Genomic DNA, 25127 nt, shown 5'->3' on the forward strand with positions numbered 1-25127 from the left:
GGCACAGAGTTGGCGGTGCGGCTTAGCCAATCGGACGGTAGAAGCGCTTGATTATTATGATTGAGTCAGGCAACAACCAGGGAATCAGCCCAACCTTTGCGGTGGGAGGTGTTTAGATGTAAAAATCAAGCGTACCTCCACATATTGAACTAATAACAGAAAAGTGTGCCAGATTTTCAAATCGGGGCCAGTAACATCAGTTATTTCCTGCTATGGCTTCGCTTGTGGGAACACTTTTGAGAAAAGTGAATGTCAAGGAGTGAAAAAAAACATCATTCAAGTTGATAACATGGTTGCAAAAGAAAAGGTTGCTGCAAAGAAAAGTGAAATGCAAAAACTGCAGACACAAAATGAAGATGGTCTACTACACACAGTCCACAGACCTCCACATCTGGTAAGTGTGCTAATGTTATTAATTATTGTTAACTCATGGGCCCATCAGTTGTTTGGCAATCGGCACAACCATTTAGGTTGGAATATGATATTATTGCGAGTTTCCGCGCCTCCACCGCGCTGCAGCTCGTCGCCTCCCTTCATTTCAAAGAGGGAACGCGGCAGAGGGGAGGCGGTTTCCCTACCGCTCAGCTTTCCCAAACTGTTCTCTCGACTTTATTATTGGTAAAAGCTCATACAGAGACTATTACACCGGTATACATGTTTTAAAAGAGAAATACATGTGATGAATTTCTGGTCAAGCTATCCCAACGAGGATGATTTTTTAAAAAGTCACTTTTCGTTTTTCGTGTTTTGATTTCCAAACGGATATGGATTGAACGGAAGATACACAGATTTTGGGGCCATAGGATTTGGTGCTGTCACGTTAAAAATTGTACCGGGGGCGAAAATTGTACCGGCCTACGTCATCCATAGTAATCCATTCCAAACCTGCCTGGCAACAGACGATCGCAACGGGGGATCGCGTCGAATGACGTGGAAGGTTCTTGAACATTCGCGAACTCGTTCATTGAGAGCGACAAGACAGATAACACTTATTTTACAAATTACATTTATTAGCGTTCCTAACTTTATATTTGTATTGTATGGCATTGTATTTATCTATTTCCCTACACAGTAACAGCTAAATGTTATGGGGATAACGTGAATAATAATAATAAAAAACAGTTAGTAAATGCCTGCTCACCTATCTACCTATCTCTCTATCTATTATCTATCTATTACCTATAATCTATTCTCTAAATTTAATTAAGGAAATTAAATTAACACAAGCTAGCTAGACTATGAACACATTAAACACTCAGTTTACTAGCTAAATTCGATTAAACAATTAAATGCAATACAAATATAAAGTAAAAACAAGTGTTATCTAGCGCGATCCGTTATCGGTATTATATTATTTCGTCTTCGGCAACATGAGCGCAATTGAAACCTGCCTGGCAACGGACAACCCCTTGCGTAATCTGTTGTGATGACGTAGGCCGGTACAATTTTCGCCCCCGGTACAATTTTAACGTGACACCGCCCCAAAAAAACAAATGCTAATATTGAAATATTTGTATGGTAGCCCTTATTAACAATTCCCATTTGAATGTAATATATGTAAGTAATGGATCAAATGCTAATGAATGGTTTGATTGATTCAATGTTATTATTTCAGACATATCAAAAAAAACAAAACAAAATGAAAAGAATGAAAATACAATAGACAAAAATTATGTTCAAATCAATTCACAAAAAAAAATAAAATAAAATAAATAGATATATTTAATTGATATGCCTGAAACAAGTAGGAAGAACTATACACTTAATCCTACCCCTTTGTAATGCATGATTGAAATGATGAATAAGCTTGTACACAGCGAATAGCCGGAAGCATGTAGCTTGATATGTAGTATCAAGCTAGTTTAAGTTTTAAGATATCTATTTGATCAAGTTATCATTTATGACATGATCATCAATAAGGGTTATTTACATTGCCACAATGTTTTAGGCTGAGCAGTTTGTAGACAGTGTATGTATGTATATGTCAAACTTATAGACATCATTTAAATTTCCAATTTGTTTGCAATTTTCAGGGAGTGCCGTCGTAAAAGATGTGGACGTTTGAGGAGAAGTGTAAGGACCAAGTCTCTTTTCTCAAACTCACACTGTAGTCTCTTCACATGGATGTACATTCACAGGTAATCATTTTAGGTTTTCTCCAACTCCAGTATTTCACAGATTACAGCTCTAGGTTCAGAGTGTGAAATGTTTGTACAATTTAAGCTGAAACTATAGTTGCAAGTTGCAACAGTAGTTTTTCAGTAGAAAAAGCTTTGTGACAAAAGTAGACTTACGGATTGATCAAACAAGCACATATTTTCTTTGTTTATGTAAACAGTTCTGATTCAATCTTTGTTTTCTTTGTAGATTTGCACAGGGTTTGCAGCTACGGCAGGTAGACATGCTTCAGGATGGCATCACTAAAAGCACTGCAACACTCTCAATGATGTCTAAAAAAACTGCGAAGAATTTGCCTAAAAAGCCTTAAAAGGCACAGGAAAGAAAAAGGCCAGAAAATCGGTGGAGTCAACGCTATCGTCCACATTGACGAGAGCAAGTTCTGCCATAAGCGCAAGGTATATTTGTAATATAATTCACTAAATATGGGGTCATTCAATTTCAACTCATCAAAAACCTGATCTTTCCTGTCTTCAAGAGAAATCTTTAAGCTTTACTTTTAGATTAATTATTGTGGAAGTTTGGCTCTATGAACATAAATTCTGAATTTTCGGAATTTGTATTTAAAGCCTCACCATTGAAAATATTTTCCCTGGAATGGTTTTAACCACACTTGAAAAAAAATATTAATTTAAGTACTTGATGATGTTAATGCAATCAAATAAATAGCACTATGTACTGTATTCACATGCAAATCGGCATATTGGAGGGGCCGATGAAAAGTTACAAGGTCATGACTTGTGTGCTGTATGCATCTTTCAAGAAGTATGGAACACGCCGAGGAGTGTTTTGATGCTATTTGCTATAACCAATCTATGCCTTAAGAAAACATGGGCAACATTATAGTTTTTTCAGGTAGAGCAAGTTGAAATAAGAAATAAAATTAGACCGTATGCTATATCATATCAAGGTAATCATGCAACTTCTAGGTAACTGTCAGGTAGTTCAATGCATGAAAGAGTTATCAACTCATTCACTGTTGACATGCAACAACACATACTAATAATAATATGCATTCCAAACTTAAAAAAACAAAAGTTTTTATATTACTCCATTATTTATATCATTTGAAAATTAGCATAATCATCCTACTTCTCACTGGCAGTAATATAACATTGATTATGTATATGTTTGACTGTAGGGTATTATTTATTTTACAACATTTATATTGTGTTTTGGCAGTACGGAAGAGGGCGCTTCGGGAACAGCTGGAGGAGAAAAAGGACATGGGTCTTTAGAATGCTCCAAATCAAACGGTCTGACAGGCGTCCTATTCTTCGCCTCGTGCAGAGACGAAATAAGGAGACCCTTGTTCCTATCATCAAAAAGCATGTGAAGCGTCACAGTCTCGTCGTAGGTGATGAGTGGAGAGCGTATGCCGGTCTCGCCACAGAGGGCTACAGGCATGTCAGGGTGAACCACAGCCAACATTATGTTGACCCTCAGACAAACCTCGAGAGAGCGTGGAAGACCTATAAAAAGGAAATTTGGAGAATGCGGGGGAATCGGTCGGAGAAGGCCTTGAAAGAGCAGCTCTGCTTTATTGAGTGGACCTACTGGTTAGCGAGGAAAAATTCAGAAGGTGACCTTGGCAGGCTTGTCAAGGACATAAGGCGCTCCTATCAGACATAGGAAGCAGAGCTTGGCATTGATCAAAATAAGCTGAAATGGACAGAGGAGAAAGGGGAGTGTTTTAATTTATTTTTAAAAGAAAAGTTTTTGTTGTATATGTTCAAACGGTTTATAGTATTCTTGGTTCTTTTGACTCTTCAAACTCTTCCTTTGTAAAAAGAGTTCTGTTAAAGTTTAGGTTTTTTTTTAATAATAAAGTTGTTTATTTCACTTTGCGGTCATCCAGTGTTACTGATCAGTTGAGCAAAACGTGTCTCTATTTTGTACAGTTACTAGTTTGTAGTTTGTCTACTGTTCTCATCTGTTTTCACTTTAATTTGACAGTCCTAAGACCTCTCTACTAATACTTGGTTGAATATCGACTGATAGTTTGTTGAGAATCAACTGATAGTCAACTATTTTCTCTGTTTTGCTCTGTTAATAGTGTGTAGACACTAAACTGTTTTCACTTTAATTTGACAGTCCTAAGACCTGTCTACTAATGCTTAATTGAATATCGACTGATAGTTAGTTGAGAATCAACTATTTTCTCTGTTTTGCTCTGTTAATAGTTTGCACACACTAAACTGTTTTCACTTTAATTTGACAGTCCTAAGACCTGTCTACTTATGCTTAATTGAATATCGACTGATAGTTTGTTGAGAATCAACTGATAGTCAACTATTTTCTCTGTTTTGCTCTGTTAATAGTGTGTAGACACTAAACTGTTTTCACTTTAATTTGACAGTCCTAAGACCTCTCTACTAATGCTTAGTTGAATATTGACTGATAGTTTGTCGACAGTCATATGACAATGAACAGGTTGTCACCTACACAGGGTGCCTATTGATTGATAAAATATTCTCATCTTTATTTTACATTGAACATATATGATCAACAGGGTTGAATGTTCATTCATTAGATGTGTTCCTTGTGAGTGGAGGAAAGTTGATCCATATGAAACGTAAGTTGAGAATTGGTTAATAACAGCAGTTGATAGTCAACTTACTAGAAGTTGACACTCAACTGATAGTTGAATATTTGTAAAGAACATGTAGTAAAAAGCACAATGTCTGTTGCAGACTGTTTTTGTAAAAATAAATGAACGAAATAAAAATATACTATAGTTAACTAACACTTAGTTGAATGCATGTTACATATTTGTTGACAAGCTCTGTAGAGTATCAACTAACTCACTGTTGAATATCAACTAAACACCAGCTAATAGTGCAACATGTAGTTAACTTAGTTAGTTGAATGCTTGTTTCTTATCTGTTGAAAGCTTTGTTGATTATCAACTAACCATCTACTAATAATGCAACTAATAGTTAACTGACAGTTAGTTGAATGCATGCTACGTGTACAAAACAACATCTACTAATGGCGCAACTTATAGTTAACAGACAGTTAGTTGAATCCATGTTTCTTATCTGTTGAACAAGCTCTGTCAAATATCAACTAACCATCTACTAATAGTGCAACTTATAGTTACCTTACAGTTAGTTGAATACATGTTGCTTATCAGTTGAGATAGTTCAGTTGAATGTCAACTCATTCACAGTTGACATGCAACTGAATATCTACTGATGGCTTGTTGAGTGTCAACAGTGGACTATCAAACTAAAGTGTTACCGACCGCCGTCATTGCAGCTCTCTACTACGTCACTACACTGTCCACATGTTTCACAAATAGAGTTTGAGGAGACGTCGTCAGAGTCTGTATGTTGCTTAAATTCTCCAAAACAGTGGGCGCTAAAGATCAGCGCACGGTAGGCCATTGCATCCAATGAGCTCGAGTTGAAATAGTATAATGCTTACAGCACCTGGTATTCCCAGGCGGTCACCATCCAAGTACTAACCAGGCCCGACCCTGCTTAGCTTCCGAGATCAGACGAGATCGGGCGTGCCTAAGGTGGTATGGCCGTAAGCAATTATAGACTTGACCATATTAGCTTTTATACAGGGGGACGACGTAAGGAGTGAGAGCGCTGCCGTGGCCAGAGACGGGACTTGTACAGAAACAATGATTAGATCCATAATGAATGAATGAATACGTTATTCCAGACTCAGAGCAACATATTTGAACGCAATGCATTACACTGCTTGGGCGTCATCGTTTGCGTGATCTTTTGAAGAAACGTAGCGTTGCAAAACCTGGGATGGACTAAGGTGGACCGCCGTCATTGCAGCTCTCTGCTACGTCACTACACGGTCCACATGTTTCACAAATAGAGTTTGAGGAGACGTCGTCAGAGTCTGTATGTTGCTTAAATTCTCCAAAACAGTGGGCGCTAAAGATCAGCGCACGGTAGGCCATTGCATCCAATGAGCTCGAGTTGAAAAAGTATAATGCTTACAGCACCTGGTATTCCCAGGCGGTCACCCATCCAAGTACTAACCAGGCCCGACCCTGCTTAGCTTCCGAGATCAGACGAGATCGGGCGTGCCTATGGTGGTATGGCCGTAAGCATTTATAGACTTGACCATGTAAGCTTTTATACAGGGGGAGGACGTAAGGAGTGAGAGCGCTGCCGTGGCCAGAGACGGGACTTGTACAGAAACAATGATTAGATCCATAATGAATGAATGAATACGTTATTCCAGACTCAGAGCTAACATATTTGAACGCAATGCATTACACTGCTTGGGCGTCATCGTTTGCGTGATCTTTTGAAGAAACGTAGCGTTGCAAAACCTGGGATGGACTAAGGTGGACCGCCGTCATTGCAGCTCTCTACTACGTAACTACACTGTCCACATGTTTCACAAATAGAGTTTGAGGAGACGTCGTCAGAGTCTGTATGTTGCTTAAATTCTCCAAAACAGTGGGCGCTAAAGATCAGCGCACGGTAGGCCATTGCATCCAATGAGCTCGAGTTGAAATAGTATAATGCTTACAGCACCTGGTATTCCCAGGCGGTCACCCATCCAAGTACTAACCAGGCCCGACCCTGCTTAGCTTCCGAGATCAGACGAGATCGGGCGTGCCTAAGGTGGTATGGCCGTAAGCAATTATAGACTTGACCATATTAGCTTTTATACAGGGGGAGGACGTAAGGAGTGAGAGCGCTGCCGTGGCCAGAGACGGGACTTGTACAGAAACAATGATTAGATCCATAATGAATGAATGAATACGTTATTCCAGACTCAGAGCAACATATTTGAACGCAATGCATTACACTGCTTGGGCGTCATCGTTTGCGTGATCTTTTGAAGAAACGTAGCGTTGCAAAACCTGGGATGGACTAAGGTGGACCGCCGTCATTGCAGCTCTCTACTACGTCACTACACTGTCCACATGTTTCACAAATAGAGTTTGAGGAGACGTCGTCAGAGTCTGTATGTTGCTTAAATTCTCCAAAACAGTGGGCGCTAAAGATCAGCGCACGGTAGGCCATTGCATCCAATGAGCTCGAGTTGAAATAGTATAATGCTTACAGCACCTGGTATTCCCAGGCGGTCACCCATCCAAGTACTAACCAGCCCCGACCCTGCTTAGCTTCCGATATCAGACGAGATCGGGCGTGCCTAAGGTGGTATGGCCGTAAGCATTTATAGACTTGACCATATTAGCTTTTATACAGGAGGAGGACGTAAGGAGTGAGAGCGCTGCCGTGGCCAGAGACGGGACTTGTACAGAAACAATGATTAGATCCATAATGAATAAATGAATACGTTATTCCAGACTCAGAGTTACATATTTGAACGCAATGCATTACACTGCTTGGGCGTCATCGTTTGCGTGATCTTTTGAAGAAACGTAGCGTTGCAAAACCTGGGATGGACTAAGGTGGACCGCCGTCATTGCAGCTCTCTGCTACATCACTACACTGTCCACATGTTTCACAAATAGAGTTTGAGGAGACGTCGTCAGAGTCTGTATGTTGCTTAAATTCTCCAAAACAGTGGGCGCTAAAAAGATCAGCGCACGGTAGGCCATTGCATCCAATGAGCTCGAGTTGAAATAGTATGATGCTTACAGCACCTGGTATTCCCAGGCGGTCACCCATCCAAGTACTAACCAGGCCCGACCCTGCTTAACTTCTGAGATCAGATGAGATCGGGCGTGCCTAAGGTGGTATGGCCGTAAGCATTTATAGACTTGACCATATTAGCTTTTATACAGGAGGAGGACGTAAGGAGTGAGAGCGCTGCCGTGGCCAGAGACGGGACTTGTACAGAAACAATGATTAGATCCATAATGAATGAATGAATACGTTATTCCAGACTCAGAGTTACATATTTGAACGCAATGCATTACACTGCTTGGGCGTCATCGTTTGCGTGATCTTTTGAAGAAACGTAGCGTTGCAAAACCTGGGATGGACTAAGGTGGACCGCCGTCATTGCAGCTCTCTGCTACGTCACTACACTGTCCACATGTTTCACAAATAGAGTTTGAGGAGACGTCGTCAGAGTCTATATGTTGCTTAAATTCTCCAAAACAGTGGGCGCTAAAGATCAGCGCACGGTAGGCCATTGCATCGAATGAGCTCGAGTTGAAAAAGTATAATGCTTACAGCACCTGGTATTCCCAGGCGGTCACCCATCCAAGTACTAACCAGGCCCGACCCTGCTTAGCTTCCGAGATCAGACGAGATCGGGCGTGCCCAAGGTGGTATGGCCGTAAGCATTTATAGACTTGACCATATTAGCTTTTATACAGGAGGAGGACGTAAGGAGTGAGAGCGCTGCCGTGGCCAGGGACGGGACTTGTACAGAAACAATGATTAGATCCATAATGAATGAATGAATACGTTATTCCAGACTCAGAGTTACATATTTGAACGCAATGCATTACACTGCTTGGGCGTCATCGTTTGCGTGATCTTTTGAAGAAACGTAGCGTTGCAAAACCTGGGATGGACTAAGGTGGACCGCCGTCATTGCAGCTCTCTGCTACGTCACTACACTGTCCACATGTTTCATCAAATAGAGTTTGAGGAGACGTCGTCAGAGTCTATATGTTGCTTAAATTCTCCAAAACAGTGGGCGCTAAAGATCAGCGCACGGTAGGCCATTGCATCCAATGAGCTCGAGTTGAAAAAGTATAATGCTTACAGCACCTGGTATTCCCAGGCGGTCACCCATCCAAGTACTAACCAGGCCCGACCCTGCTTAGCTTCCGAGATCAGACGAGATCGGGCGTGCCTTTTTTTTTTTTTTTTTTATCTTTTTTTATTATTTTCCAGTTCACACATTTACAGCAACCGATAACAGAGTATTATTTACATACATCATCTCTGAGAAAAAAAACTTTTACACACCCAACTTAATCCCCTTCCCTTATCCTTCCCACATCACTTAATCCTAATGAAGACAGCACAAATGTTGCGCCAAATCAGAAAATACAGATCAATCTGCATGCCCCAGTCTTTTCACCAGTTAAACAAAATCTCCCCTCCCTCCCCTTCAATGACTAATTTACTCCCACTCAAAAAGAAATGTTCCGCCTTCTCCCCTCCATACTTATACATTAAGTTCACATCTCTTTTCATTATTGATTTAAACAACATTTTTATTTTCACTTTCCGCCCCTCAAAGTGTGCGTAGTTCCTCCTGCAGACGACCGCGAGTCTGGCATGACTCAAAACAAAATTCATTAAACAAAAATTAACGTCTATTCTTTTTTCAAACGTGCCAAACAAAAACAATGTCCTCCACCCTCCCTCCAAGTCCAACTCAGCAGCCCAGTTATCTTTCAACAGTTCTTTCAAAAACTCAAAGAAATCAACTAACTCCCCACAGTCCAAAAAATAATGTAAAAAGCTCTCATGACCACTTTTGCAAACATCACACATCACATTTACATCATTATTAATCTTATTTAGCACCACGTTTGTATAAATCCTATTGTGTCTGATCAAGAAATCGTTGTTCTCACACTCTATACTATTATACCTTATCCCCATATTTGACCATATTTTCTTTACATTCAAACCCACAAACACTCTGCTCCACACTTTCTCAGCTGCCGGCTCCTTCATCACATCCACTATCAACCATCTGTATACTTTCTTCACACTCATTTCTCCCATTTTAATCTTTTTCCCATTCTCCATCACATATAGCTCAGGCATACTTGTCTCTCCCTTCCACCACACATTCACTTTGTATGATCCTGGCCCACTCTAAGGGTATACTGGTTTTAATCTTTTCATATATTTTATTTATTTTCTCTCTATTATCCATCCCCTCCAGGTCACATACCTGATCATATATGCAATTATTTCTTAAGAATCCTGGGATGACCTCATAAATGATGTCCTTTATTTGTCTAATCCCTCCTTCTATGAATTTTGGCTCATATAATGTTTTGCCATTGTGTTTAATTTTTTCGTTTAAAAACAGGGGCAGTTTTACCAACGGTAGTATCCTCTCACATTCATATTGCATCTTAGGTAAGAATTTCCTCCAGGCTTCAAAGACCTCCCTATAAAATTCTGGTATGGTTATCGTCATTGACTGTTTTAGGCCCATGTACCACACATACTGTCCTATGCCACCCACATCATTCATATATTTCTCCATAAAATCCTTCCACCCATATTTATATCCTCCCACAATATATTTCTTCACCGTTTTAATCCTTAATGCTGTCTTTTTTGTTTCTATATCTAATAAATTCAGCCCTCCTTCACACCTTTTTCCCACCAGTGTCCCATGTGCAATCTTAACTCCTTTCCCCTCCCATATAAAATCACACACAATTTTGTTAAGGTCGTTCTTAACCCATATTGGCATTTCTAATACAGACAACACATACACATAGCCTGATAGTAGCAAACTATTAACCACTGTAACCTTTCCCTTTAACCTGAGCTTCCTTGCCTTCCACCTCCCACATACAGTTTTTATTTTGTTGATAACTCCTGTCCATGTTGTCTCAGTTGCCTCTTTAGTTTCAACACCTAAATATATGCCCAACACTTTAATATACCTATCCTGCACCCTTAAACCTACTCCCTCTCTCTCTATGTTACCTATATACATTATTTCTGATTTTTCTTTATTTATTCTAGCGCCCGACGCTCTCCCATATATCTCTGCCAATTCTAGCACCCTTTTCACACTGTTCCCATCCCTCACCGTTATTGTTGTGTCGTCTGCATATTGATTTATTGTATGTATGCTCCCAGATGGTAGTTGTATGCCCTGAACTCTTGCGTCGTTTTTAATTAGTAAGGCCAGGGGCTCTGCCGAAATGGCATAGAGCAACGCCGATAGGGGACATCCCTGCCTTATCGATCTCCCAAGACAAAATCTGTCAGTCAGCACTCCATTTACTTTGACACAGCTCCTTGCACCCTCGTACAACCTCCTGACCCACCCCACTAATCTCTCTCCAAATCCAAATCTCACCAGTAATCTAAATAAAAACTCATGCTCCACCCTATCAAATGCTTTATTCCAATCTATAGCTAACACTATTCCCCCTGTTCCGTCTCTCTTCATGAATTCTATTGTATCCCTAACTGTCGCTATTGTGTCAGCTATATCCCTACCTGGTATACTGTAACTTTGAGATGTTTTGATTATATCCCCTATCACTCGTTTTATTCTGTTAGCCAACACCTTGGCCAGAATTTTGTAATCTACATTTAGCAGACTTATAGGCCTATAATTCTGCAAGTCTAGTTTACTTCCTTTCTTCTTAAAAACTAAGGTAATCACACCTTCTACCATCCTACCCTGCACTATCCCTGTTTTCTCAGTCTCCCTGAATACCTCTACTAAAATTGATGCCATCTGCTCCTTATATACTTTATAAAATTCAATCCCTATCCCATCACTCCCAGGACTCTTCCCGCTTTTCAGCCCCTCTATCGCCTCCATCACCTCCATCCTACTTATCTCTCTGTCACACCATTTACTATCGTCCACACTCAGCTTGCTTTCGACACTATCCAGTACCTCCACTATACTGTCCTCCTCTAATCCACCTCTCTGATATAACTCCCCATAAAACTCTTGCACCCTCTCCAGTATGGCCACATAGTCTGCTACTACCTCCCCCTCCTTTTTCCTGATTTCGTGTATATATGTCCTGCTTTGTTTGCTTTTTTCTAGGCCCAGAAAATACGCTGTGCACCTTTCTCCCTCCAGCGCATATTTAGCTTTGCTCCGTAAAATTGCTCCTCTACATTTCTCTGCCTCATATCTCTGAAGTTCCATCTTTACCTCTATATAATTCTCCATGCTGTAACCTTCTTCATTCTCTGCTTTACTCAGCTCTACCCTCAGTCTTTCCCTCAACTCCTTCTCTTTCTTCATCATTTTCACTTTTCTTTTCTTACTGTACCAAATGCTTATTGATTTAATCTTATTCTTCACTTTCTCCCATATCTCCCCAATCTGAGTATCTGCCCTATTCTCTTCAACATATTCTTTAATTTTCTCATTCTCCATATCTAATAACTCCCTAATCTGTTGTTTATATTCATCCTCTTCAATATAACCTGCATTCAAAATCCACATCCCTCCCCCTATCTCCTCTCTCCCTACTTTAATTCTGAATCTCACCCCGTCGTGGTCACTCAGTGCATTTATTTCATGTCTTATTCTGTCTACATGTTTTATGTTCTCTCCCTGTGTTAAAACCAAATCTATCCTGCTTTGTTTCAGTACACCATCCCTCATTTGTCTCCTGGTGAATTCCCTCCTCTCTGGATTCTCATTTCTCCACACATCTACTAAATTCTTGTCCTTCATCATGTCTAACAAGCTCTCCCTCGACTTTTCCCATCTGAACACTACACCTTGCCCTATATCTAACCTGCTACATTTAGTATTAAAATCCCCTACTATTATACATCTCCCAATCACTAGCCCTTTCAGCTCCTCTATTATAATTCTTTTATCTATTTCTATATTCGGAACATATATATTAATTAGTCTAAACAACACATTTTGATACTTAAACTCTATGACTATTATCCTCCCTGTCCTATCTTTATATATCTCTTTTATCTCATCTACCCTATGTTTTTTAATCATTATAGCCACCCCTCTTGCGTTCTTAGCCCCGTTATTATAATAAATCTCCCCCCCCCACACCTCCTTTACCTCTATAACTTTTACGTCATCCCAATTTGTCTCCTGTATGCATAGGATGTCACTTCTATATATATTTAAAAGTGACCTCAGTTTGCCTCTGTCCCTTAAACCATTCACATTAACAGAAGTTACTGTGGTCATGAGAGCTAAAAGAAAGAAAATATTTAAACCAAAAACCAAAGCAAGACTCACATGCCAGACCGCGGTCCTTTACTTCTCACTCCCCGTGTCTTCTCCTCCTCTGCTTTCCTTTTGGCGGCCAGTTCTTTTGTCTTCTTCCCTCCTTTTCGTCCTCTGCCCTCCTGTCATTGCTCCTCATCTATTTTTTCCACCGGTTGTTCTGCTCTCCCTCGTTCATCGTCTGTATCCTCCGCCACATCATCGTCCTCCGCTTTTCCCCCCTGCTCCATCATCTGTTTGTCACCGTCCTTCTCAGCACTGTCGCCGCTGTCAGATCTATACCGCCATTCCAGTTCTTTTTCCGCTTCCTCGTTCTCACCTCCCGTCTCCTCTTCAGCTCCCCTTCCGTCATCGCTCTCTCCGTCTTTATCCTCCATTTGTTCTCCTCTCTCCTCCTCTCTCGCCGCTGCGTTCCGTTCCTCACACTCCCGCGCATAATGCCCTGTCTTCTGGCACCTGAAGCACTTGAAATCAGGGCACTCCCTGAAGATGTGTCCTGGCTTGATGCAGAGTCGGCACACCCGCACCTGTCGATCATGTATCACTCTAAAGTACTCCGCTCCTCTCAGTGTCTCTAACTTGGTTGAGTACGGGAGTGATCGTACCTGCTCATTAAAGCGGACTTTTAAAAATCTTGTCCCGTCCGCAATCTCCGTCCCCGGCCACTTGCGCCGTTTGATGACAGATATTGGCCGCACACCCCACTCCTCCAGCCTTGCCAGTATTGTTGCATCTTCCATGTAAACAGGCAAGTTAATAAATGACACCACCATGTCACTGTTCACAATCTCCCTGCCATGCACTAAGGCTCCTTTTACACGCACGCCATCCAGGAGCTTGCGCTTTCCCACCTCATCCTTCATGGTGATTTCATAGTTTTTTTCCCCTCTCACACGGCATCCGCTCACCACTCCACATTGCACTGCTACTTCCCGCAGAATATCCATCATGGAAATCACCGCTGTTCCCTCCACCTCAACGTCCACTGTCAGCTCTTTCCCGTACTCTTTCTGCCGTCCTTCTCCCGTTTCTGGCCGATTCTCAATCCCGTTCCTTCCCTCTTCCTCCAGTGCTCCAACTCCACTGCTAGGCATTGTCTGCTCCGGTCCTTTGTCTGCTGCCATGTGGTCCATCCGTCAAATGAAAGCCTCCCCAAACAGCAAAAAAAGCTGTGGGGAGATTTAGAACTATAATTAAATTACGATTTTGTCAAAAGAATATAATCTACAAATCAACAAGAAGAAAAAAACACCAGGCTGCTGTATCAGCCTACTCTGCCAACAAACTTTTTCCTGCTTCCTTCACTTCCTGCTTTGCGCACCTGAACGAGATCAGACGAGATCGGGCGTGCCTAAGGTGGTATGGCCGTAAGCATATATAAACTTGACCATATTAGCTTTTATACAGGGGGAGGACGTAAGGAGTGAGAGCGCTGCCGTGGCCAGAGACGGGACTTGTACAGAAACAATGATTAGATCCATAATGAATGAATGAATACGTTATTCCAGACTCAGAGTTACATATTTGAACGCAATGCATTACACTGCTTTGGCGTCATCGTTTGCGTGATCTTTTGAAGAAACGTAGCGTTGCAAAACCTGGGATGGACTAAGGTGGACCGCCGTCATTGCAGCTCTCTGCTACGTCACTACACGGTCCACATGTTTCACAAATAGAGTTTGAGGAGACGTCGTCAGAGTCTGTATGTTGCTTAAATTCTCCAAAACAGTGGGCGCTAAAGATCAGCGCACGGTAGGCCATTGCATCCAATGAGCTCGAGTTGAAATAGTATAATGCTTACAGCACCTGGTATTCCCAGGCGGTCACCCATCCAAGTACTAACCAGCCCCGACCCTGCTTAGCTTCCGAGATCAGACGAGATCGGGCGTGCCTATGGTGGTATGGCCGTAAGCATTTATAGACTTGACCATATAAGCTTTTATACAGGGGGAGGACGTAAGGAGTGAGAGCGCTGCCGTGGCCAGAGACGGGACTTGTACAGAAACAATGATTAGATCCATAATGAATGAATGAATACGTTATTCCAGACTCAGAGTTACATATTTGAACGCAATGCATTACACTGCTTGGGCGTCATCGTTTGCGTGATCTTTTGAAGAAACGTAGCGTTGCAGAACCTGGGATGGACTAAGGTGGACCGCCGTCATTGCAGCTCTCTGCTACGTCACTACACTGTCCACATGTTTCACAAATAGAGTTTGAGGAGACGTCGTCAGAGTCTGTATGTTGCTTAAATTCTCCAAAACAGTGGGCGCTAAAGATCAGCGCACGGTAGGCCATTGCATCCAATGAGCTCGAGTTGAAAAAGTATAATGCTTACAGCACCTGGTATTCCCAGGCGGTCACCCATCCAAGTACTAACCAGGCCCGACCCTGCTTAGCTTCCGAGATCAGACGAGATCGGGCGTGCCTAAGGTGGTATGGCCGTAAGCAATTATAGACTTGACCATATTAGCTTTTATACAGGGGGAGGACGTAAGGAGTGAGAGCGCTGCCGTGGCCAGAGACGGGACTTGTACAGAAACAATGATTAGATCCATAATGAATGAATGAATACGTTATTCCAGACACAGAGCAACATATTTGAACGCAATGCATTACACTGCTTGGGCGTCATCGTTTGCGTGATCTTTTGAAGAAACGTAGCGTTGCAAAACCTGGGATGGACTAAGGTGGACCGCCGTCATTGCAGCTCTCTGCTACGTCACTACACGGTCCACATGTTTCACAAATAGAGTTTGAGGAGACGTCGTCAGAGTCTGTATGTTGCTTAAATTCTCCAAAACAGTGGGCGCTAAAGATCAGCGCATTGCATCCAATGAGCTCGAGTTGAAAAAGTATAATGCTTACAGCACCTGGTATTCCCAGGCGGTCACCCATCCAAGTACTAACCAGGCCCGACCCTGCTTAGCTTCCGAGATCAGACGAGATCGTGCGTGCCTATGGTGGTATGGCCGTAAGCATTTATAGACTTGACCATGTAATACTTTTATACAGGGGGAGGACGTAAGGAGTGAGAGCGCTGCCGTGGCCAGAGACGGGACTTGTACAGAAACAATGATTAGATCCATAATGAATGAATGAATACGTTATTCCAGACTCAGAGCAACATATTTGAACGCAATGCATTACACTGCTTGGGCGTCATCGTTTGCGTGATCTTTTGAAGAAACGTAGCGTTGCAAAACCTGGGATGGACTAAGGTGGACCGCCGTCATTGCAGCTCTCTACTACGTCACTACACTGTCCACATGTTTCACAAATAGAGTTTGAGGAGACGTCGTCAGAGTCTGTATGTTGCTTAAATTCTCCAAAACAGTGGGCGCTAAAGATCAGCGCACGGTAGGCCATTGCATCCAATGAGCTCGAGTTGAAATAGTATAATGCTTACAGCACCTGGTATTCCCAGGCGGTCACCCATCCAAGTACTAACCAGGCCCGACCCTGCTTAGCTTCCGAGATCAGACGAGATCAGGGCGTGCCTAAGGTGGTATGGCCGTAAGCAATTATAGACTTGACCATATTAGCTTTTATACAGGGGGAGGACGTAAGGAGTGAGAGCGCTGCCGTGGCCAGAGACGGGACTTGTACAGAAACAATGATTAGATCCATAATGAATGAATGAATACGTTATTCCAGACTCAGAGCTAACATATTTGAACGCAATGCATTACACTGCTTGGGCGTCATCGTTTGCGTGATCTTTTGAAGAAACGTAGCGTTGCAAAACCTGGGATGGACTAAGGTGGACCGCCGTCATTGCAGCTCTCTGCTACGTCACTACACTGTCCACATGTTTCACAAATAGAGTTTGAGGAGACGTCGTCAGAGTCTGTATGTTGCTTAAATTCTCCAAAACAGTGGGCGCTAAAGATCAGCGCACGGTAGGCCATTGCATCCAATGAGCTCGAGTTGAAAAAGTATAATGCTTACAGCACCTGGTATTCCCAGGCGGTCACCCATCCAAGTACTAACCAGGCCCGACCCTGCTTAGCTTCCGAGATCAGACGAGATCGGGCGTGCCTAAGGTGGTATGGCCGTAAGCATATATAAGACTTGACCATATTAGCTTTTATACAGGGGGAGGACGTAAGGAGTGAGAGCGCTGCCGTGGCCAGAGACGGGACTTGTACAGAAACAATGATTAGATCCATAATGAATGAATGAATACGTTATTCCAGACTCAGAGCTAACATATTTGAACGCAATGCATTACACTGCTTGGGCGTCATCGTTTGCGTGATCTTTTGAAGAAACGTAGCGTTGCAAAACCTGGGATGGACTAAGGTGGACCGCCGTCATTGCAGCTCTCTGCTACGTCACTACACTGTCCACATGTTTCACAAATAGAGCTTGAGGAGACGTCGTCAGAGTCTGTATGTTGCTTAAATTCTCCAAAACAGTGGGCGCTAAAGATCAGCGCACGGTAGGCCATTGCATCCAATGAGCTCGAGTTGAAAAAGTATAATGCTTACAGCACCTGGTATTCCCAGGCGGTCACCCATCCAAGTACTAACCAGGCCCGACCCTGCTTAGCTTCCGAGATCAGACGAGATCGGGCGTGCCTATGGTGGTATGGCCGTAAGCATTTATAGACTTGACCATATAAGCTTTTATACAGGGGGAGGACGTAAGGAGTGAGAGCGCTGCCGTGGCCAGAGACGGGACTTGTACAGAAACAATGATTAGATCCATAATGAATGAATGAATACGTTATTCCAGACTCAGAGTTACATATTTGAACGCAATGCATTACACTGCTTGGGCGTCATCGTTTGCGTGATCTTTTGAAGAAACGTAGCGTTGCAGAACCTGGGATGGACTAAGGTGGACCGCCGTCATTGCAGCTCTCTGCTACGTCACTACACTGTCCACATGTTTCACAAATAGAGTTTGAGGAGACGTCGTCAGAGTCTGTATGTTGCTTAAATTCTCCAAAACAGTGGGCGCTAAAGATCAGCGCACGGTAGGCCATTGCATCCAATGAGCTCGAGTTGAAAAAGTATAATGCTTACAGCACCTGGTATTCCCAGGCGGTCACCCATCCAAGTACTAACCAGGCCCGACCCTGCTTAGCTTCCGAGATCAGACGAGATCGGGCGTGCCTAAGGTGGTATGGCCGTAAGCAATTATAGACTTGACCATATTAGCTTTTATACAGGGGGAGGACGTAAGGAGTGAGAGCGCTGCCGTGGCCAGAGACGGGACTTGTACAGAAACAATGATTAGATCCATAATGAATGAATGAATACGTTATTCCAGACACAGAGCAACATATTTGAACGCAATGCATTACACTGCTTGGGCGTCATCGTTTGCGTGATCTTTTGAAGAAACGTAGCGTTGCAAAACCTGGGATGGACTAAGGTGGACCGCCGTCATTGCAGCTCTCTGCTACGTCACTACACGGTCCACATGTTTCACAAATAGAGTTTGAGGAGACGTCGTCAGAGTCTGTATGTTGCTTAAATTCTCCAAAACAGTGGGCGCTAAAGATCAGCGGCATTGCATCCAATGAGCTCGAGTTGAAAAAGTATAATGCTTACAGCACCTGGTATTCCCAGGCGGTCACCCATCCAAGTACTAACCAGGCCCGACCCTGCTTAGCTTCCGAGATCAGACGAGATCGTGCGTGCCTATGGTGGTATGGCCGTAAGCATTTATAGACTTGACCATGTATAGCTTTTATACAGGGGGAGGACGTAAGGAGTGAGAGCGCTGCCGTGGCCAGAGACGGGACTTGTACAGAAACAATGATTAGATCCATAATGAATGAATGAATACGTTATTCCAGACTCAGAGCTACATATTTGAACGCAATGCATTACACTGCTTGGGCGTCATCGTTTGCGTGATCTTCTGAAGAAACGTAGCGTTGCAAAACCTGGGATGGACTAAGGTGGACCGCCGTCATTGCAGCTCTCTACTACGTCACTACACTGTCCACATGTTTCACAAATAGAGTTTGAGGAGACGTCGTCAGAGTCTGTATGTTGCTTAAATTCTCCAAAACAGTGGGCGCTAAAGATCAGCGCACGGTAGGCCATTGCATCCAATGAGCTCGAGTTGAAATAGTATAATGCTTACAGCACCTGGTATTCCCAGGCGGTCACCCATCCAAGTACTAACCAGGCCCGACCCTGCTTAGCTTCCGAGATCAGACGAGATCGGGCGTGCCTAGGTGGTATGGCCGTAAGCAATTATAGACTTGACCATATTAGCTTTTATACAGGGGGAGGACGTAAGGAGTGAGAGCGCTGCCGTGGCCAGAGACGGGACTTGTACAGAAACAATGATTAGATCCATAATGAATGAATGAATACGTTATTCCAGACTCAGAGCTAACATATTTGAACGCAATGCATTACACTGCTTGGGCGTCATCGTTTGCGTGATCTTTTGAAGAAACGTAGCGTTGCAAAACCTGGGATGGACTAAGGTGGACCGCCGTCATTGCAGCTCTCTGCTACGTCACTACACTGTCCACATGTTTCACAAATAGAGTTTGAGGAGACGTCGTCAGAGTCTGTATGTTGCTTAAATTCTCCAAAACAGTGGGCGCTAAAGATCAGCGCACGGTAGGCCATTGCATCCAATGAGCTCGAGTTGAAATAGTATAATGCTTACAGCACCTGGTATTCCCAGGCGGTCACCCATCCAAGTACTAACCAGGCCCGACCCTGCTTAGCTTCCGAGATCAGACGAGATCGGGCGTGCCTAAGGTGGTATGGCCGTAAGCAATTATAGACTTGACCATATTAGCTTTTATACAGGGGGAGGACGTAAGGAGTGAGAGCGCTGCCGTGGCCAGAGACGGGACTTGTACAGAAACAATGATTAGATCCATAATGAATGAATGAATACGTTATTCCAGACTCAGAGCAACATATTTGAACGCAATGCATTACACTGCTTGGGCGTCATCGTTTGCGTGATCTTTTGAAGAAACGTAGCGTTGCAAAACCTGGGATGGACTAAGGTGGACCGCCGTCATTGCAGCTCTCTACTACGTCACTACACTGTCCACATGTTTCACAAATAGAGTTTGAGGAGACGTCGTCAGAGTCTGTATGTTGCTTAAATTCTCCAAAACAGTGGGCGCTAAAGATCAGCGCACGGTAGGCCATTGCATCCAATGAGCTCGAGTTGAAATAGTATAATGCTTACAGCACCTGGTATTCCCAGGCGGTCACCCATCCAAGTACTAACCAGGCCCGACCCTGCTTAGCTTCCGAGATCAGACGAGATCGGGCGTGCCTAAGGTGGTATGGCCGTAAGCATATTATAGACTTGACCATATTAGCTTTTATACAGGGGGAGGACGTAAGGAGTGAGAGCGCTGCCGTGGCCAGAGACGGGACTTGTACAGAAACAATGATTAGATCCATAATGAATGAATGAATACGTTATTCCAGACTCAGAGTTACATATTTGAACGCAATGCATTACACTGCTTGGGCGTCATCGTTTGCGTGATCTTTTGAAGAAACGTAGCGTTGCAAAACCTGGGATGGACTAAGGTGGACCGCCGTCATTGCAGCTCTCTGCTACGTCACTACACTGTCCACATGTTTCACAAATAGAGTTTGAGGAGACGTCGTCAGAGTCTGTATGTTGCTTAAATTCTCCAAAACAGTGGGCGCTAAAGATCAGCGCACGGTAGGCCATTGCATCCAATGAGCTCGAGTTGAAAAAGTATAATGCTTACAGCACCTGGTATTCCCAGGCGGTCACCCATCCAAGTACTAACCAGGCCCGACCCTGCTTAGCTTCCGAGATCAGACGAGATCGGGCGTGCCTATGGTGGTATGGCCGTAAGCAGTTATAGACTTGACCATAGTAAGCTTTTATACAGGGGGAGGACGTAAGGAGTGAGAGCGCTGCCGTGGCCAGAGACGGGACTTGTACAGAAACAATGATTAGATCCATAATGAATGAATGAATACGTTATTCCAGACTCAGAGCAACATATTTGAACGCAATGCATTACACTGCTTGGGCGTCATCGTTTGCGTGATCTTTTGAAGAAACGTAGCGTTGCAAAACCTGGGATGGACTAAGGTGGACCGCCGTCATTGCAGCTCTCTACTACGTCACTACACTGTCCACATGTTTCACAAATAGAGTTTGAGGAGACGTCGTCAGAGTCTGTATGTTGCTTAAATTCTCCAAAACAGTGGGCGCTAAAGAATAGCGCACGGTAGGCCATTGCATCCAATGAGCTCGAGTTGAAATAGTATAATGCTTACAGCACCTGGTATTCCCAGGCGGTCACCCAACCAAGTACTAACCAGGCCCGACCCTGCTTAGCTTCCGAGATCAGACGAGATCGGGCGTGCCTAAGGTGGTATGGCCGTAAGCAATTATAGACTTGACCATATTAGCTTTTATACAGGGGGAGGACGTAAGGAGTGAGAGCGCTGCCGTGGCCAGAGACGGGACTTGTACAGAAACAATGATTAGATCCATAATGAATGAATGAATACGTTATTCCAGACTCAGAGCAACATATTTGAACGCAATGCATTACACTGCTTGGGCGTCATCGTTTGCGTGATCTTTTGAAGAAACGTAGCGTTGCAAAACCTGGGATGGACTAAGGTGGACCGCCGTCATTGCAGCTCTCTACTACGTCACTACACTGTCCACATGTTTCACAAATAGAGTTTGAGGAGACGTCGTCAGAGTCTGTATGTTGCTTAAATTCTCCAAAACAGTGGGCGCTAAAGATCAGCGCACGGTAGGCCATTGCATCCAATGAGCTCGAGTTGAAAAAGTATAATGCTTACAGCACCTGGTATTCCCAGGCGGTCACCCATCCAAGTACTAACCAGGCCCGACCCTGCTTAGCTTCCGAGATCAGACGAGATCGGGCGTGCCTATGGTGGTATGGCCGTAAGCATTTATAGACTTGACCATGTATAGCTTTTATACAGGGGGAGGACGTAAGGAGTGAGAGCGCTGCCGTGGCCAGAGACGGGACTTGTACAGAAACAATGATTAGATCCATAATGAATGAATGAATACGTTATTCCAGACTCAGAGCAACATATTTGAACGCAATGCATTACACTGCTTGGGCGTCATCGTTTGCGTGATCTTTTGAAGAAACGTAGCGTTGCAAAACCTGGGATGGACTAAGGTGGACCGCCGTCATTGCAGCTCTCTACTACGTCACTACACTGTCCACATGTTTCACAAATAGAGTTTGAGGAGACGTCGTCAGAGTCTGTATGTTGCTTAAATTCTCCAAAACAGTGGGCGCTAAAGATCAGCGCACGGTAGGCCATTGCATCCAATGAGCTCGAGTTGAAATAGTATAATGCTTACAGCACCTGGTATTCCCAGGCGGTCACCCATCCAAGTACTAACCAGGCCCGACCCTGCTTAGCTTCCGAGATCAGACGAGATAAGGGCGTGCCTAAGGTGGTATGGCCGTAAGCAATTATAGACTTGACCATATTAGCTTTTATACAGGGGGAGGACGTAAGGAGTGAGAGCGCTGCCGTGGCCAGAGACGGGACTTGTACAGAAACAATGATTAGATCCATAATGAATGAATGAATACGTTATTCCAGACTCAGAGCAACATATTTGAACGCAATGCATTACACTGCTTGGGCGTCATCGTTTGCGTGATCTTTTGAAGAAACGTAGCGTTGCAAAACCTGGGATGGACTAAGGTGGACCGCCGTCATTGCAGCTCTCTGCTACGTCACTACACTGTCCACATGTTTCACAAATAGAGTTTGAGGAGACGTCGTCAGAGTCTGTATGTTGCTTAAATTCTCCAAAACAGTGGGCGCTAAAGATCAGCGCACGGTAGGCCATTGCATCCAATTGAGCTCGAGTTGAAAAAGTATAATGCTTACAGCACCTGGTATTCCCAGGCGGTCACCCATCCAAGTACTAACCAGGCCCGACCCTGCTTAGCTTCCGAGATCAGACGAGATCGGTCGTGCCTAAGGTGGTATGGCCGTAAGCATTATAGACTTGACCATATTAGCTTTTATACAGGGGGAGGACGTAAGGAGTGAGAGCGCTGCCGTGGCCAGAGACGGGACTTGTACAGAAACAATGATTAGATCCATAATGAATGAATGAATACGTTATTCCAGACTCAGAGCAACATATTTGAACGCAATGCATTACACTGCTTGGGCGTCATCGTTTGCGTGATCTTTTGAAGAAACGTAGCGTTGCAAAACCTGGGATGGACTAAGGTGGACCGCCGTCATTGCAGCTCTCTGCTACGTCACTACACTGTCCACATGTTTCACAAATAGAGTTTGAGGAGACGTCGTCAGAGTCTGTATGTTGCTTAAATTCTCCAAAACAGTGGGCGCTAAAGATCAGCGCACGGTAGGCATTGCATCCAATGAGCTCGAGTTGAAAAAGTATAATGCTTACAGCACCTGGTATTCCCAGGCGGTCACCCATCCAAGTACTAACCAGGCCCGACCCTGCTTAGCTTCCGAGATCAGACGAGATCGGGCGTGCCTATGGTGGTATGGCCGTAAGCAATTTATAGACTTGACCATAGTAAGCTTTTATACAGGGGGAGGACGTAAGGAGTGAGAGCGCTGCCGTGGCCAGAGACGGGACTTGTACAGAAACAATGATTAGATCCATAATGAATGAATGAATACGTTATTCCAGACTCAGAGCAACATATTTGAACGCAATGCATTACACTGCTTGGGCGTCATCGTTTGCGTGATCTTTTGAAGAAACGTAGCGTTGCAAAACCTGGGATGGACTAAGGTGGACCGCCGTCATTGCAGCTCTCTGCTACGTCACTACACTGTCCACATGTTTCACAAATAGAGTTTGAGGAGACGTCGTCAGAGTCTGTATGTTGCTTAAATTCTCCAAAACAGTGGGCGCTAAAGATCAGCGCACGGTAGGCCATTGCATCCAATGAGCTCGAGTTGAAATAGTATAATGCTTACAGCACCTGGTATTCCCAGGCGGTCACCCATCCAAGTACTAACCAGGCCCGACCCTGCTTAGCTTCCGAGATCAGACGAGATCGGGCGTGCCTAAGGTGGTATGGCCGTAAGCAATTATAGACTTGACCATATTAGCTTTTATACAGGGGGAGGACGTAAGGAGTGAGAGCGCTGCCGTGGCCAGAGACGGGACTTGTACAGAAACAATGATTAGATCCATAATGAATGAATGAATACGTTATTCCAGACTCAGAGCAACATATTTGAACGCAATGCATTACACTGCTTGGGCGTCATCGTTTGCGTGATCTTTTGAAGAAACGTAGCGTTGCAAAACCTGGGATGGACTAAGGTGGACCGCCGTCATTGCAGCTCTCTACTACGTCACTACACTGTCCACATGTTTCACAAATAGAGTTTGAGGAGACGTCGTCAGAGTCTGTATGTTGCTTAAATTCTCCAAAACAGTGGGCGCTAAAGATCAGCGCACGGTAGGCCATTGCATCCAATGAGCTCGAGTTGAAATAGTATAATGCTTACAGCACCTGGTATTCCCAGGCGGTCACCCATCCAAGTACTAACCAGGCCCGACCCTGCTTAGCTTCCGAGATCAGACGAGATCGGGCGTGCCTAAGGTGGTATGGCCGTAAGCAATTTATAGACTTGACCATATTAGCTTTTATACAGGGGGAGGACGTAAGGAGTGAGAGCGCTGCCGTGGCCAGAGACGGGACTTGTACAGAAACAATGATTAGATCCATAATGAATGAATGAATACGTTATTCCAGACTCAGAGCTAACATATTTGAACGCAATGCATTACACTGCTTGGGCGTCATCGTTTGCGTGATCTTTTGAAGAAACGTAGCGTTGCAAAACCTGGGATGGACTAAGGTGGACCGCCGTCATTGCAGCTCTCTGCTACGTCACTACACTGTCCACATGTTTCACAAATAGAGTTTGAGGAGACGTCGTCAGAGTCTGTATGTTGCTTAAATTCTCCAAAACAGTGGGCGCTAAAGATCAGCGCACGGTAGGCCATTGCATCCAATGAGCTCGAGTTGAAATAGTATAATGCTTACAGCACCTGGTATTCCCAGGCGGTCACCCATCCAAGTACTAACCAGG

The 25127-nt window shown here is 43.8% G+C and overlaps 24 non-coding genes and 1 pseudogene across 24 annotated transcripts; all 25 read right to left on the minus strand.

Annotated features, from left to right (window-relative positions):
• Positions 1-5600: 5600 nt before the first annotated feature.
• Positions 5601-5718, minus strand: LOC115538139 (5S ribosomal RNA). Its single transcript, XR_003975104.1, has one exon. It is a non-coding gene; the product is annotated as a 5S ribosomal RNA (ribosomal RNA).
• A 421-nt stretch (positions 5719-6139) lies between these two features.
• Positions 6140-6258, minus strand: LOC115538077 (5S ribosomal RNA). Its single transcript, XR_003975043.1, has one exon. It is a non-coding gene; the product is annotated as a 5S ribosomal RNA (ribosomal RNA).
• A 422-nt stretch (positions 6259-6680) lies between these two features.
• On the minus strand, positions 6681-6799 carry LOC115538098 (5S ribosomal RNA). The gene has a single exon (XR_003975064.1). It is a non-coding gene; the product is annotated as a 5S ribosomal RNA (ribosomal RNA).
• Positions 6800-7220: 421 nt separating this feature from the next.
• Positions 7221-7339, minus strand: LOC115538155 (5S ribosomal RNA). Its single transcript, XR_003975120.1, has one exon. It is a non-coding gene; the product is annotated as a 5S ribosomal RNA (ribosomal RNA).
• A 423-nt stretch (positions 7340-7762) lies between these two features.
• LOC115538076 (5S ribosomal RNA) lies at positions 7763-7881 on the minus strand. The gene has a single exon (XR_003975042.1). It is a non-coding gene; the product is annotated as a 5S ribosomal RNA (ribosomal RNA).
• A 421-nt stretch (positions 7882-8302) lies between these two features.
• LOC115538187 (5S ribosomal RNA) lies at positions 8303-8421 on the minus strand. The gene has a single exon (XR_003975147.1). It is a non-coding gene; the product is annotated as a 5S ribosomal RNA (ribosomal RNA).
• A 6399-nt stretch (positions 8422-14820) lies between these two features.
• Positions 14821-14939, minus strand: LOC115538151 (5S ribosomal RNA). Its single transcript, XR_003975115.1, has one exon. It is a non-coding gene; the product is annotated as a 5S ribosomal RNA (ribosomal RNA).
• A 421-nt stretch (positions 14940-15360) lies between these two features.
• LOC115538110 (5S ribosomal RNA) lies at positions 15361-15479 on the minus strand. Its single transcript, XR_003975076.1, has one exon. It is a non-coding gene; the product is annotated as a 5S ribosomal RNA (ribosomal RNA).
• A 411-nt stretch (positions 15480-15890) lies between these two features.
• On the minus strand, positions 15891-16009 carry LOC115538129 (5S ribosomal RNA). The gene has a single exon (XR_003975095.1). It is a non-coding gene; the product is annotated as a 5S ribosomal RNA (ribosomal RNA).
• A 422-nt stretch (positions 16010-16431) lies between these two features.
• On the minus strand, positions 16432-16551 carry LOC115538137 (5S ribosomal RNA). The gene has a single exon (XR_003975102.1). It is a non-coding gene; the product is annotated as a 5S ribosomal RNA (ribosomal RNA).
• A 422-nt stretch (positions 16552-16973) lies between these two features.
• Positions 16974-17092, minus strand: LOC115538123 (5S ribosomal RNA). Its single transcript, XR_003975088.1, has one exon. It is a non-coding gene; the product is annotated as a 5S ribosomal RNA (ribosomal RNA).
• A 423-nt stretch (positions 17093-17515) lies between these two features.
• LOC115538079 (5S ribosomal RNA) lies at positions 17516-17634 on the minus strand. Its single transcript, XR_003975044.1, has one exon. It is a non-coding gene; the product is annotated as a 5S ribosomal RNA (ribosomal RNA).
• Positions 17635-18055: 421 nt separating this feature from the next.
• LOC115538135 (5S ribosomal RNA) lies at positions 18056-18174 on the minus strand. The gene has a single exon (XR_003975100.1). It is a non-coding gene; the product is annotated as a 5S ribosomal RNA (ribosomal RNA).
• A 412-nt stretch (positions 18175-18586) lies between these two features.
• On the minus strand, positions 18587-18705 carry LOC115538130 (5S ribosomal RNA). Its single transcript, XR_003975096.1, has one exon. It is a non-coding gene; the product is annotated as a 5S ribosomal RNA (ribosomal RNA).
• Positions 18706-19127: 422 nt separating this feature from the next.
• On the minus strand, positions 19128-19245 carry LOC115538116 (5S ribosomal RNA). Its single transcript, XR_003975082.1, has one exon. It is a non-coding gene; the product is annotated as a 5S ribosomal RNA (ribosomal RNA).
• Positions 19246-19667: 422 nt separating this feature from the next.
• On the minus strand, positions 19668-19786 carry LOC115538146 (5S ribosomal RNA). The gene has a single exon (XR_003975111.1). It is a non-coding gene; the product is annotated as a 5S ribosomal RNA (ribosomal RNA).
• Positions 19787-20207: 421 nt separating this feature from the next.
• Positions 20208-20326, minus strand: LOC115538158 (5S ribosomal RNA). Its single transcript, XR_003975123.1, has one exon. It is a non-coding gene; the product is annotated as a 5S ribosomal RNA (ribosomal RNA).
• Positions 20327-20748: 422 nt separating this feature from the next.
• Positions 20749-20867, minus strand: LOC115538080 (5S ribosomal RNA). The gene has a single exon (XR_003975045.1). It is a non-coding gene; the product is annotated as a 5S ribosomal RNA (ribosomal RNA).
• Positions 20868-21289: 422 nt separating this feature from the next.
• Positions 21290-21408, minus strand: LOC115538075 (5S ribosomal RNA). The gene has a single exon (XR_003975041.1). It is a non-coding gene; the product is annotated as a 5S ribosomal RNA (ribosomal RNA).
• Positions 21409-21829: 421 nt separating this feature from the next.
• Positions 21830-21948, minus strand: LOC115538081 (5S ribosomal RNA). Its single transcript, XR_003975046.1, has one exon. It is a non-coding gene; the product is annotated as a 5S ribosomal RNA (ribosomal RNA).
• Positions 21949-22370: 422 nt separating this feature from the next.
• Positions 22371-22490, minus strand: LOC115538160 (uncharacterized; annotated as a pseudogene).
• A 422-nt stretch (positions 22491-22912) lies between these two features.
• LOC115538108 (5S ribosomal RNA) lies at positions 22913-23031 on the minus strand. Its single transcript, XR_003975074.1, has one exon. It is a non-coding gene; the product is annotated as a 5S ribosomal RNA (ribosomal RNA).
• Positions 23032-23450: 419 nt separating this feature from the next.
• LOC115538082 (5S ribosomal RNA) lies at positions 23451-23569 on the minus strand. Its single transcript, XR_003975047.1, has one exon. It is a non-coding gene; the product is annotated as a 5S ribosomal RNA (ribosomal RNA).
• A 423-nt stretch (positions 23570-23992) lies between these two features.
• Positions 23993-24111, minus strand: LOC115538165 (5S ribosomal RNA). The gene has a single exon (XR_003975126.1). It is a non-coding gene; the product is annotated as a 5S ribosomal RNA (ribosomal RNA).
• Positions 24112-24532: 421 nt separating this feature from the next.
• Positions 24533-24651, minus strand: LOC115538166 (5S ribosomal RNA). Its single transcript, XR_003975127.1, has one exon. It is a non-coding gene; the product is annotated as a 5S ribosomal RNA (ribosomal RNA).
• Positions 24652-25127: the final 476 nt, after the last annotated feature.

The sequence above is a fragment of the Gadus morhua genome, unplaced genomic scaffold (genome assembly GCF_902167405.1).
Source record: "Gadus morhua unplaced genomic scaffold, gadMor3.0, whole genome shotgun sequence".
NCBI lineage: Eukaryota > Metazoa > Chordata > Actinopteri > Gadiformes > Gadidae > Gadus > Gadus morhua.